Below are 14,513 nucleotides of genomic sequence, written 5' to 3' on the forward strand. Positions count from 1 at the left end.
AATGAATCTTGACCCCCTACCTCACCCTATACACAAAGATCAATGCCAGATGGATTACAAATCTACATATGAAATGTAAAACAATAAAGCTCTAGATGAAAACACAACAGAATTACCTTTATAGCCTTAGACTTCATTAAAAATAAAGAACTTCTGTTATAACTACAGCAACTAATAGGCTTAAACTCAAAATATGTAAAAACGTCCACAAATCGATAAAGACAGATAATCCATTTTAAATTTTAAAAATGTGAGTAGACACTACATAAGAGAGAACACCCAAATGGTTTAATAAACATATGTAAAAAGCGCTCAATGTCATTCGTTGTCAGGGAAACGCACACAACATCACGAGGAGATAATCACTGAACACTCAGCAGAATGGCTAAAATTAGACAGACTGACAGTTCCAACTGTTGGCAAGAATATAGAACATCTGCAATGTTCCCGCACTGCTGCTGGAAGTCTAAATTGCTACAACCCCCTTGAATAAGTGTTTAGCTGCATCTGCTTAAACTGATCATACATAATACTCTGCCCAAACAACTCCACTCCTACCAACATACATAACAGAGATATGCACATATGTTCACCAAAAGATTTGTGTAAGAATATTCACAGAAGCCCTACTAGTAGGAGCCAAAACCCAGAAATAGCTCAAATGTCCATCATCAGTAGAATGGATAATGCTGGTGCATTCATAGATAGGATCAACGCAAAAAAGAAAATAAACTACAACCACATGCAACAATGTGGATGAATGTCACAGATGGAACATTGAGGGAAAGCAGCCAGTCACCAAAGAGAGCACATTGTATGATTCCATTTTTATAAAGTTCAAAAAAAAAGGCAAAATGAATCTAGTGTTAGAAATCAGATTTGGGGGGTGCCTGGGTGGCACAGTCGGTTAAGCGACCCACTCTTGATCTTGGCTCAGGTCATGATCTCACAGAGGGTGAGTTCAAGCCCCACATGGGGCTCTGTGCTGATGGTACAGAGCCTGCTTGGGATTCTGTCTCTCCTTCTCTCTGCCCTTTCCCTGCGTATGCTTTCTCTCTGAAAATAAACTTTTTTAAAAAATTAGATTTGGGGACACTTTTGTTGGGGGAACAGATGAGTAGAAGGAGGAACAAGAGGTGCCTCTGAGGTCCTGGCAATGTTTTAAATCTTGATCCAGGGGCTGACTGCCTGCATGTGTTCTCATGAAAATTCACTTTGCTGCACGGGGATTTGTGCTTTTTTTCCACACCTGTTATACTCAAAATTTATTTCTAAATTGCTGTGGCTGAGGGTGCCTGGCCTGCTCAGTCAGTAGAGCGTGTGACTCTTGGTGTCTGGGTGGGGAGTTCCAGCCCCACTGTGGGCAAAGAGCTTACTTTAACAAAATAAAATAAAATAAACTGTTGTCACCAGTCTGAATTTTACTAGTTTTGTGTTAACTTTGTATGAGAACTATAAGGATTTGAGGATAATATCTAGTCGTGTTGGCGCACATTTAAATTATATTATAATAAAAATAATTTAAGAAGATATTAGAGGGAATGTTAACGTATTAGAGTCATTTTTTAACGCATTGGTTGAATTTTAGATATTGCTAAATGATGCCAGGTAAAAAAATCAGGAAATCAAACCTCTTAAAAGTCCCTTCCACTTTCCTTCCTCAACTTCGTTTCTTCTTGTTGTCGTTCTCTTTACTTTTATTTTACTCTGTCTCTTAAACACTGAAGTCCTTTTCAAGAATCACAACCTCATGATTGTTTCCTCCTTAGTTCTGGTTTGTACTATTTGCTTACCACAATCCCTTTACAACAACTTTTCATTACCACGTTCGTTAAAGGATGAGACCACCATTCAATATCTGAAATAAAAAGACAAACCTGGAGGGGCGCCTGGGTGGCTCAGCCGGTTAAAGCGCGGGACTTCGGCTCAGGTCATGATCTCACGGTTGGAGTGTTCGAGCCCGACGTCGGGTTCTGTGCTGACTGCCCAAAGCCTGGAGGCTGCTTTGGATTCTGTGTCTCCCTCTCTCTCTCTGCCCCTCCCCCACTCGCGCTGTGTCTCTCTCTCTCTCAAAAGTAAATAAACATTAAAAAAAAAAAAAAAAAAAAAGGACAAACCTGGAGTTACTGCTTTCCTAGGGTCTCTCCAGAAGAAAAGGCTATTGATCTCAGCCATGGTTTAGGGACGGAGCACTCAGAACGGTACCTAGATGGCGTCGTCTGATGAGACTGTTGTTGATTGGTTGGCACTCAGAGGCGTGTTTATGGCAGCAAGTCCCTTCCTGATTGGCCGATTCTCAGAGAGGAGGCTGGCACTGATTGGTTGGCTTGCAAAAGCCCGTTCTCAGAATTCCACGGCTAATGATCGGTTGTCAGGGTTTTAAGCCAGACCTACAAGTGTACCCCCGCTTTCCAAAAGTTCACATTCCACCACTTCGCTTTTATGGAAGACCTTCATTAATAGGATCAGACTTTTTTTTTTTTTTTACCTATTAGCGAAAGTCCTCAGATTCCTCTCATTGAGGGAAACAGGTACTAATGTAAGTAAAGCTACTTTTGGATAGCGGGGAAAACCTGTATGTCTCCAGTATCTACAGTGCAGTGAATGGCACCATTTTCTTGCCATTTTGTCATCCCATTTTTTATTATTTTTCCTTTGAGTATTTGTGGGTACATCTATCTTTGCATCCTCTCTGTCTCTCTCATTCCTTTCTGTAGTATTTTGTACATTTGCCATGTCATTTCTTTTCATTTTTTTTATGCTTAACATGGGCAATTCATCCAGACATTGCACATCAAACAAACTCGCACCCTGTGGTAAAAAAACATATATTTTGTTTGGTCCACCGGGCATTTTCTGCAAAACGCAAATTTGTTACCAGCACTTAAAAATTGGGAGGTTCCTCATGAAATTGCAGACTTAGATTCTCTTGAAAACAACTAGGGGTGCCTGGGTGGCTCACTCAGTTAAGCAATGGATTCTGGATTTCGGCTCAGGACATGATCTTGTGGTCCTTGAGATCAAGCCTTGCATTAGGCTCCATGCCTGCTTGGGATTCTCCCTCTCCCTCTCTGCTCCTCCCCCACCTCTCAAAATCAATAAAGAAAAACTTTAAAAAAAAAAAAAAAGAAAATCAGAAAACATGACAACCTTCTCTGATATCAACTATCAGCTAGAGAATTTTTACACTGGCGGTTCTTAAACTTTGGTGAGCATCAGGACCATCTAGAGAGGGTGTTAAAATAGTTTTTCCTAGGCTCCACCTCCACAATTTCTCTAACACATGTGACTTTGGGGCACCTATGTGGCTCAGTCAGTTAAGCTTGGGGCTTCAACTGAGGTCATGATCTCCTAGTATGTGAGTTCAAGCCCCGCACCAGGCTCTCTGCTGTCAGCACAGAGCCCGCTTTGGATCCTCTGTCCGCCTCTCTCTCTGCCCCTCCCCTGCTCACATTCTCTCTCTCTCTCTTCCTCTCTCTCTCTCTCTGTCGCTCTCTCAAAAATAAATATGTATAAAAAAAAAAAAAAAGAAGGAGTGCCGGGGTGGCTCAGTTTGTTAAGCATCCGACTCTTGGTTTTGGTTCAGGTCATGATCTCACAGTTCATGAGTTCAAGCCCCACGTCAGGCTCTGCGCGCTCTCTCTCTCTCGCTCTCACTCTCGCTTTCTCTGCCGCTCCCCCACTTACCTGTCTCTGTCTCTCTCAAAATAAATAAATAAACTTTAAAAAAATAAAAAGAGGGGCGCCTGGGTGGCGCAGTCGGTTAAGCTTCGGACTTCAGCCAGGTCACGATCTCGCGGTCCGTGAGTTCGAGCCCCGCGTCAGGCTCTGGGCTGATGGCTCGGAGCCTGGAGCCTGTTTCCGATTCTGTGTCTCCCTCTCTCTCTGCCCCTCCCCCGTTCATGCTCTGTCTCTCTCTGTCCCAAAAATAAATTAAAAAAAAAAAAAAAAAACGTTGGAAAAAAAAAAATAAAAAGAAAAGAAATATGCACTTCTAACAAGCTCCCAGGCGCTGCCGCTGCTGTGGCTGCTCTGGGGAACACACTTTGAGAACCATTGCTTTCACTCTCTAGTTACTTCCTTCCTCTCTAGACCACTTCCTGTCGTCTCTACTGTCACTTATTTACAGCACCTGTCTGGCCGCTGTAGGCAATTATGGTTATAAAACCTGTGATCTATTTGATCTGAATTTTCCTTGACCACCTGAGACCTGGTTGTCCACCATCCAGACTGCTAGTAGAAGGCTGCATAGTGTTGTGTGACCCACTTCTCCCAGCCTACAGGCATAGAAGCCCTGCTGGGACAGTGCAGGTCCTCGCTGAAGGTCCTGGGCTCCCTGTTCACACGAGGTTAACAGCTTTTATACATGTTCTGTACAGGGAGATGATGGACCTTCAGGGGGCATTCACCCAATTCTGATGCATCATTGGAAAAGAGCCAGCCAGATCTGTTGGTTTACTTTCTTGCCTCTGCTGAGGTCTCAAGAACTCACAGCACTCTTAACTTTTCCCTTACACTGACTATTTCTCTAGTTTTTTTTTCTTTCTAGTAGTAGATAATAGTGGTGAGAATTCTCAAGATTTTGTCACCAGCCTTCTCTCCTTGAAACATCTTCTGGTGGGAAGGTTGGGGTAGGTAGGGACTTCTCTGTCCCACATCAGAATCTTCTGTTTATTTTCTTGGCCACCACATTTTAAAAGTTCTAGCAAGAATTTGTACCTCTTTCTTTGCTTTTTTTTTTTTTTTCCTGGGTTTTGATACTTTTTTTGTTGTTCCTTTTGTGAGGTCTTATGGAAGGAAGGGTCTGTGGTCCAGCTTCCCTAAACCATCATTATGGTGAAGTCCAGCTCTGGGTAACTGTATGGTTCTGTTCTAAATGGTCAACCTCTTTCTAAATGTTTGTCCCACCTGCAGAGATCCCAAGGACATCAGTCTTGGGGGAGGCCTCGGTATCAGGATCTTTAAAAGCTCCCTGGGTTATTGAAGCAACTGCTATAGTTCAGTGCTTTTCAAATTTTAATGTGCATGCCAACCACTGAGGGTCTAGTTAAAATTCAGATTCTGCCTTGGAGGGCCCAGGATGTCACTCAAGAGTCTGCGTTGCTAACTAGCTCTCAATGCCGCTGCAGTGGTTCCTCTGGATCCCTTGACCACACCTTGTAGCAAGGTTCTGGCTGACACTCTTGCCTGGATGCTCTTTCTGGTTTTAACCTGTTTTTTTTTTTTTAACTTTCAATCGTTTTTTTGTTTTGTTTTATTTTGTTTGTCATTTGTGTGTGTGTTTGTTGTTTTGTTTTGTTTTTGAGAGAGAGAGAGAGAGTGTGGGGCGAGGCAGAGAGAGAGGGGGAGAGAGAGAATCCCAAGCAGGCTCTGCACCGACAACAATGAGTCTGTTGCGGGGCTCGAACTCATGAACAGGGAGATCATGACCTGAGCCAAAGTTGGATGCTCCAACAGACTGAGCCATCCAGGTGCCCTGCCTGCATACTCTTGATCCCTCACATCCACAGACTAACACCGTGGCCTTGTGACATCCCCTCAGGGGGACAGACGCCTTACCTGAAGCACAGTACAGTCGTGTATATGGATTGTGCTTTTTTTCAAAAGTGCTCCAAACGTGTGTGGCTGTGAGTCCTAATTACAGAGACTGGAAATTCTCAAATTCTTAGGATTTGAAGAAGGATATGTAAGAGGTAAAAGCATCTCCTCAAATCCCACTTTAGAACAGACTTACAGGGGCGCCTGGGTGGCTCAGTCGGTTAAGCGTCCGACTTCAGCTCAGGTCACGATCTCGCGGTCCATGAGTTCGAGCCCCGCGTCGGGCTCTGGGCTGACGGCTCAGAGCCTGGAGCCTGTTTCAGATTCTGTGTCTCCCTCTCTCTCTGACCCTCCCCCGTTCATGCTCTGTCTCTCTCTGTCTCAAAAATAAATAAACGTTAAAAAAATTAAAAAAAAAAAAAAAAAAAAGAACAGACTTACATTGTTTTTACCTGTTCCTGGCATTTGGCATCACTTCTAAGCATAAGTAGGGCCACACAAATGGCACCATCCGTGTCACAGCTGAAAGCCACACTGAGAGGCACAGGAATACAGTAGAGCCAGAAAGAGAGGAACAGTGAACAATGTTGCCATCATCTCCAGAGCTGAAGAAGCCCCGGCACCTGGCTGCACTTTCTCTATTAAGGGTGAAAGACAAGATGTTCTAAAACAGAAACGAAAACAAAACAGAGACTCTTGGGAACCCTCATGGTAAATCGGAAAGTTCGTGCAAAACCTGGGACTGGGGCCGAACTGTGTGTTAGCGTAAGGCCACCACACGATGGCGCCGTTGGCTCGAGGAACGTAAAGCGTCGGAACCCGTGCCGTGTGGATTTCATCTCAGCCCTGCTTTAGGGAATGATCCTTCGACAGGTGGAAGGAACAAGATAGGAGTGAAAAATCAGGGCTGCTAGAAGCTGTTTTTCATCAGGCCAGGAACCTTTGACATTTGGAACAATCTAGCAATGTCTAAGAGGCCTCCAGCTGTGGGGGGCTAACCAGGTCACTCTTGTTTACATGACACAAGGATTCCTGGAGGAATTGTACGCCCAGTGAATGGGTGAAAATGTAATCTTTCTCTACAAACACTAGTAGAATCCTTTTGTGGAGTGGGGGGGAAAATAAATAAATAAAACCTCTTCTATTTTTTGTTTTTAAACTTTTTTTTTAAGTTATTGGGTATTAGGGGCTTATGTGAGGGAAATGTGTTTAGTACTTTAAGTACATTTTTCACTTAATATTCATGACACCCCTGTGGCCTTATCATTCCCATTCTACAGGTGGAGAAACTGAGGGCCGAAGTGATTAAATTACCCAAATTGTGAAGCCAGGACCCGAACCCACTTTGATCTGCCCCAAATCCTCTAAATTTAACCACAGTGCTATATTACTTCCCAATCAATATTCATTCACAAATACACATGTTCCAACACTGGTCTTTCTTAGTCTGGTATTCTGTGACTTGCAACAGAAACATCTTGCGTGATACAGTGTGATAAGGGAAGAATGAGTATATACAAGCAGTCCATAACAGGAGCACTTAACCCATTCTTAAGCAGCAAAAATTTCCTGGAACGTCTTTATCTCGTTCCCTGTGTTTTAGTACCTCTTTACTTCTTTACTACTTCACTAAAGCCCTTTCTTCCTAGGTCTATCCCTCCCCCATCAACTTCCAAACAAATTGTATTCTTCTTCAATAAACTAATCTGTTAAATGGAAAGCAAGCTGGTTGTATTAATTCTCACTAAAGTGTGCATGACTGATAGTCACTGCATTATGCAATCCAAATAAGATGTGTTTGGCATTAGACCTAAGAGAATAAATTAGTGATGATATTTCAGTCTATATGGCTGTTCATATCTCAATACTTTCATTATTCAAGGAGATCGACCCTGAAGAGAAGATAAAAAGCAAGGAGAAAAGATAAGACCAGCAGTTAAAATGAATTAACTAGTAATTATGAAATTACACGCACACTCAGTGCTGAACACAGAATAATAACAGCTATGAAGAAAGCTCTCTCCTAGGCTACTTCCATGGTTTGAACCTTCTCTGGTCCTCTTGTCTTTTATGTTTCTCAACTGGAAAAGTTTGGACTAATTAAGGAGCAAAGAAACCTGAGGAAATCCTTCACCACTTTACGAATGGTATAAACTCTTCCAGGGTGACCAAATAACCCTGCTTTTCTTTATATTAAAAAAAAAAATCTAGGGGTGCCTGGGTGGCTCAGTCGGTTGAGCGTCTGACTTCAGCTCAGGTCATGATCTCACGGTCTGTGAGTTCTAGCCCCGCGTTTGGGCTCTGTGCTGACAACTCAGAGCCTGGAGCCTGCTTCAGATTCTATGTCTCCCTCTCTCTCTGCCCCTCCCCTGCTCATGCTCTGTCTCTCTCTGGTTCAAAAATAAATAAACATTAAAAAAATCTAGCTAATAATTGTGAAGAAAATGATAGAAGTAGAACATCTCCATTTTTCACCCACTAATGATATAACCAATTTGAGCAAACACAGTGGGCAGGTGAAACCCACTGTGGAGGAGTGAAGGGGAAATTTGCAGTCGAGGGTCTGGCTGACACGGCTTGACCCCACTGTTGTTACTTAGTGCAAAAACAGACCCACTGTGTGCCTTCCGAATTCATGCAGTAGGAGGTATCCGGTATAGCCTATGAACTCTCACCCAAAAAATCTGAAGCCTCATCAAGTGAGTTTCTAGAGCTAGCTTCCACTCTATGAGAAATACGGAGGATACAGGAACAAATTAAATGACTCCACAAGGAAGCAAATATGCCAATTCACAGTGGATGGCATTCTGCCAAATGGGCGGCAATGGACTCAGTTCCTCACAAAAAGGGGAGAGAGGGTCTGCTCTGAAATCAGGCACTTAAGAAACAGAAGAACCAAAGGCAGCATGTGGACTGTGGTGAACCAAGCCAACCAATGGTAGAGAGACTTGAGACAACTGGGGAATTTTTACAAGGACTATGTATTTGATGACCCCAAGGTATTACTGTTAATTTTGTCAGATACGATAGCAGCATTCTTTTTTGGAGATATTTACTGAAGCATACAAGGGTGAAATGACATTATCCGCCTTAAAATCTGAATCAAAAGGGGGCCCCGGGGTAGCTCAATCGGTTAAGCGTTCAACTTTGGCTCAGGTCATGATCTCACAGCTTGTGAGTTCGAGCCCCACATCGGGCTCTGTGCTGACAGCTCAGAGCCTGGAACCTGCTTCAGATTCTGTGTCTCCCTCTCTCTCTGCCCCCCACTCGTGCTCTGTCTCTCTCTCTCAAAAAATAAACATTAAAAATTTTTTTAATAAATAAAATTTTGAAAAAGTAAATAAATAAACATTAAAACAATAATCAAAAAATAAAAAGTCATACCTATTTCTGTGACATTCTGTGGTACAAAAGAAAATTCAGCAGGTCAATGAGATCATTTTCAGCCTGGATGGGACACACCCACAGCCTATACTCGACCTCCATCAGTGTTAAGCCAGGACCCAAATATTCCCCTTATCAAACTGCATTGCATTCTGTGTATCCATCCCAGAAGGACAGATGTCGCCACCAGCCTGATTTAGGACTGGATTCAGTTCCTCCAGGCACTTCCAATGGGATGCACTACACCTTGTAGTTCACCTACGAACTTCACCTGGGAATCCTGCTGGTTGGCTGCAACGGGTTCCACCAGCTTTAGGTTAGGTCAGGCACCAGTTCAAAGGCAAGTGTTGTCCCTGAACTCATAGAAAGAAATGCAAACTGGGGCGTCTGGGTGGTTCAGTAGGTTAAGCTTCTGACTCCGGCTCAGGTCATGACCTCATGGTTTGTGACTTCAAGCCCCCCATGGGGCTCTGCGCTGACAGCTTGGAGCCTGGAACCTGCTTCGGATTCTCTGTGTTTCTCTCTCTCTCTCTGCCCCTCCCCTGCTCATGCTCTCTCAATCTCTCTCTCTCTCTCTCAAATATAAATAAATGTTAAAAAAAAAACTTTTTTAAAAAAAGAAATGCACACTGACACAGTTGACTCTAAGATGCATGAAAGATGCTCGCCCTCATTCATAATAACAGAATGCAAATTAAAACACAATGAGATTTTCAGGTCGTGGCAAGTCAGACCAACGGAAAACACCCTTGCTGAAGGTGTAGGGAAATGGATACTTTATTAGCGGGATTTTTAGCTAGTGCTAATTTGGCAGCATCTGGTACTATCACAAATGCACATGGCCTTGTGCCCAGGAATTCCGCTTCATGTCTGCTTTCACTGCCACGTTGCTTGTAACAGTAGATGATGTGAAAACTTACACACCTATCAGAAGGGAACTGCTTCATAAATCACGGAACAGTCACACACAATGGAATAATACGTAGCTTTTTAATGAAGAAATCATTTCTATAATTATATCAAACCACCTCCAGGTCATATTAAGTGAGGGAGGGGGGAAGCAAGATAAAGCAACTGTATATACAGTATGCAATCATTTGTGTAGAAAAGGAAAAAAGAATACCTCTGTTTGTGAGTACAAAGTACTTCTGGGGAGACACCTAAATGGCTCAGTCGCTTCAGCGTCCGACTTTTGATTTCAGCTCAGGTCATGATCTCACGGTTCGTGAGTTCGAGGCCTGAGCTGGGCTCTGTGCTGATGCCGCCTGCTTGGGATTCTGTCTCTTTCTCTCTCTCTCTCTCTCTGTACTTCCCTACGCACAAGCTCTCTTTCTCTCTCTCTCAAAATAAATAAACATTAAAAAAATACTTCTGGGAGAATGCCCAACACATTAATGACACTGGTTACCTTCAGGTAGTTGGGAGGAGGGAGAATCTTCTCTTGACTTTTGAACTCTGTAAATGTATAAACGTGACCTGTTCAAAACGTACAGATAAAATTAATGTCCTCACAACAAAAAGGAGTCCGTTGACTTTCAAACCAAGCTTAAAGGAAACAGTAGTTATTTGGATTCGAGGCTAGGCTGGGCCAGAGAGCTGGACAATGTGCTGGAATGCGGGCCACCACGCTGCAAAAAATAACAAAACAGGGTTCAAGCCCCCTGTAGGGCAAAATAGAATACATTTTAAATCAAATTAAAGCCAAGTCCCTGTAGGGGCGCCAGGCTGGCTCAGTGGGTAGACCCTGTGACTCTTAACCTCGGGGTCGTGAGTTCAAGCTAACCTGTACATTGGGTGTACAGATTACTTAAATAAATGAAATAAATGAAATGAAATGAAATGAAATGAAACTAAATAATGAAATACAACGCCAAGTCCCTGTAGCTGGTCAGACGATGTCAGTTTCATCTTCCACCGAGGCTGACGTCCTCAGATGATGTGGTCTCTGAAATCCCGAGGAGGGGACTCGGAAAGCAGGCTGGGCCTGTCAGAGCCCCAAAGCCTGGTTGGTGAAGCCAGGGCCTGGTGGGGCTGGTGTCAATTCATGCACATAAAGAGTTAAAATAAAGGTTAAGTATCAGGGTGTCTGGGTGGCTCCGTCGGTTACCTATCCAGCTGTTGATTTTGGCCCAGGTCATGATCTCACAGTCCGTGAGTTCCAGCCCCGCATCAGGCTCTGTGCTGACCCGTGCAGAGCCTGCTTGGGATTCTCTCTCTCACCCTCTCTCTCTGCCCCTCCCCACCCGCTCACTCTCAAAATAAATACACTTAAAAAAATAAATAATGAATACAGGTTAACTATCATTATCAGGAAGAAAACGATGGGATTGGAACTACAGACTGGAATATCTGTTGCATCTGTTCTACTTGGTAGATATCGGTCACCACAAAGCGTGGGCCATTCCCTCTGATCACTCTGGAGGAAGGCAGGGCTCTTGGAGCTGAAGGGACCCCATGGCTCATCCTGTGTCTCCTTTCAGTGCTCACTATGTGCATTTCTCTGCTCCTTCCCCAGCATGCGGAAAACTGTAATTCCCAGCCCCTTGCCCTCACGTGAAGCCCTGAAATTGGATCCCGCCAGCGAAACGTGAACAGAGCGGGTCCGGGAAAAGCCCTTCGGCTATCTTGTCTCCTGCCCCAAAAGCCACATGTTGAGACGGCGGAGCCACGGGTGAGAAACAGAATCCTTGGGTCCCTACCTGTGCACCTGCCACACCCATGACACACGTTGAACTCTTCTGTGTTCAGCCACTGAAATCTGGGAGTTTGTTACCCCAGGGTAGACTAGACCAACCTGACTGATGAGGCTCCCAACCCCTAGTGGCTCTAAAGGTAGCAGCAGGGGGACCTGAACATATTTTCAGTAAGGTTACATGAGCTTACAAAATGTCTTTGCTTTTAGAGGGAATTTGATCAACGAGGTGCTGTGACACGGGTTAGCTTTGAGGCTGACCAGAATTCACAGGCTGCTGGTGTCATTTGCTTGGGGAAACAAGATCTTTCAAAACACTGGGTCTGCGGTGGCATGGGTTGATAAAACAGAACTTTTGGTACCAAAAAGAGACAGAGAGAGAGAGAGAGAGACTGTTGGAAACCTGGATTGACTTCCTTCTCATTTTAAGTTGTATTTATTTAAGTAACCTCTACACCCAACATGGGGCTCGAACTCACAACCCTGTGATCAAGAGTCACATGATCTTCTGACTGAGCCAGCCAGGTGCCCCACTTCCCCCTCATTTTAGAGGTGAAAAGGGAGACCCAGAGGGAGGGCTCAGGGACTTTTGGCCACCTTACACCTCAGCCCTTCTGAGAAGCAAGTTACCAGGTCAAAAGTGGAGGGTCAGAGAGACAGAGCCCCCACACCCCCGATCAGCTAGGTCAGGGCCAACAGTCACTCAGGGATGATGAGCCCAAAGAAAAATCCTCCCCACCTAGGACAAGATTTAGGAAACTAAAATGAGTTGGTCCCAAATGCAGCTACAGGCACCAGGCACAAGGAAGTGAGACCAAGGCAGGCTCTAACAAGTTCATTTCCATGCAATATTCCCAGACCTCCCACTTTTTCCAGAAAAGCCCAAAAACCTGGCATCAATGTGAGATCTCCCAATTTTTCAATGTTGGCAGTCAGTCGAAAATGAAAGCAAAAACTCCATATGGGTCAAACAAAATACATCTGAGGGCTGGAGGAGGCTTTCAGTCCATTGAGCCAAGACCTCAGCCCTCCCGTTTCCTTGACTGCAGAGAGAGGACCACAGCCATGGCCACAGGCAGGCCACAAATGCATTGTTCTCCTGGTAAAGTCACCAGATTCAGCAAATAAAAACAGAGGACACCCAGTTCAAATGGACTTCAGGCAAACAATGAATAATTTTTAGTATAAATATGTATAGGTAATACTTATATTGGAGAATACAAAAATGTCTAAGGCAATACTTACATAATATTGCCTGGGACATACTTATAGTCTATACCACGTATATACATATATACATACATAAATCTATATGAACATAAATACTGATACAAATACTGCAAATATTTATATATAAATAGATATTTATACAAATATACCATATACATATATATACAAATATATATATAGTCTATACTATGTATATATATATATGAACATAGATACTGATACAAATACTGCAAATATTTATATATAAATAGATACTGATACAAATATACCATATACATATATATATACAAATATCTATATATGCTATATATATGTACACACACACACACACACACACACACAGATACTGATACAAATACTACCCAGGACATACTCAGGCTAAAAATTTATTCACTGTTTATCTTAAATTCCATTTTAACTGGTATACTGGATCTGGCACCTGACCTAGCTCATCAATGAGCTCTTTCTTTGGCCTCAGTTGGCCAGGAACTCTGAAATACAAAGGTCTTTGGGGCCAACTAGGCTCAGAGCAAAAGTCACCAAAGCTCTGTAGTGTGAATCACTTCCTGCCTCAGTGAAGGAAGAAGTAGACTTTTTTTTTAAGTTTATTTATTTATGTTGAAAGAGAGAGGGGGGAAGGGGGGGAGTGGGGCCAGGGGCAGAGAGAACCCCAAGCAGGCTTCACATTGTCAGTGAAGAGCCCGATGAAGGGCTCGAACTCATGAACTACAAGATCATGAACTGAGCCAAAATCAGGAGTCAGATGCCTGACCGAATTAAGGGTAATTCCCAGGTGGGATTAAGAAGTCGACTTAATCCCACCCACGCAGAGGCACTCCCATGGGCAAGTGTAGCCCCAGACCATTGGAACTGGCTGTCTGCTCAGGCATTCCCCCAGCAAGCTTATTTCTGTCCAGGTGACAGTGGGCAGGTCACTCTTCGATCCACTGGGGGACAGGCCTACTGACCATGGGTGCATTACCGTCTCTGCCATAAGGACTGCAGCAAGATTCTTGAAATCCCAGAGCACAGGTTTGCTCATCTATCCTGCCCTTGGAACATTCATCGTGTGCGTAGGTCCTGGTGGGGGCTGGTGGTGCTGTGGAGCTCAGGAGGGTTATTCCAGGTCTCCTCCTGCCCCCCTGAGAGGGCGCTCAGAAAGCACAATCCTCCCTCCTTACTGTGGACTTCACTGTCTGACCCTGTCCACTGTCAGGAAGGAAAAACTTTTCCTCTACCCTCTTAAGTTTACTGACCGGAGGTCTGCAAATTAAACTAACAAAAGGCAGATGCAAAGGACAAAAGGCACATAATTTTTATGAATGCTTACATGCATGTCAGTTCACAGAAAAGAGGTGAATCTCACAGAAGTGGTTAGGCTTGGGGACTTACACACCTTTTTATAAAAGGAAAGAGGTACTAAGGAATCTACTCCTGAAATAATTGTTGCACGATATGGTAACTAATCTGGATGTAAATTTTAAAAAATAAAAAATAAAATTAGAAAATAAAAGGAAAGAGGGTTTGAGTTTCAAAGGTGATAAGTTGCAGGGAAGTGACTAGGAAGTACATGGTGGGGGGGGGGGGCAACTAACAGAAGACAAGGGCTATGTTTATGCAAGGTGTTTTTCTGCAAGCTCGTCTTGGCATTGATTTCCTACTTTCAGTC

This window comes from Panthera uncia, chromosome D4 (genome assembly GCF_023721935.1).
Source record: "Panthera uncia isolate 11264 chromosome D4, Puncia_PCG_1.0, whole genome shotgun sequence".
In the NCBI taxonomy this organism is placed as follows: Eukaryota; Metazoa; Chordata; class Mammalia; order Carnivora; family Felidae; genus Panthera; species Panthera uncia.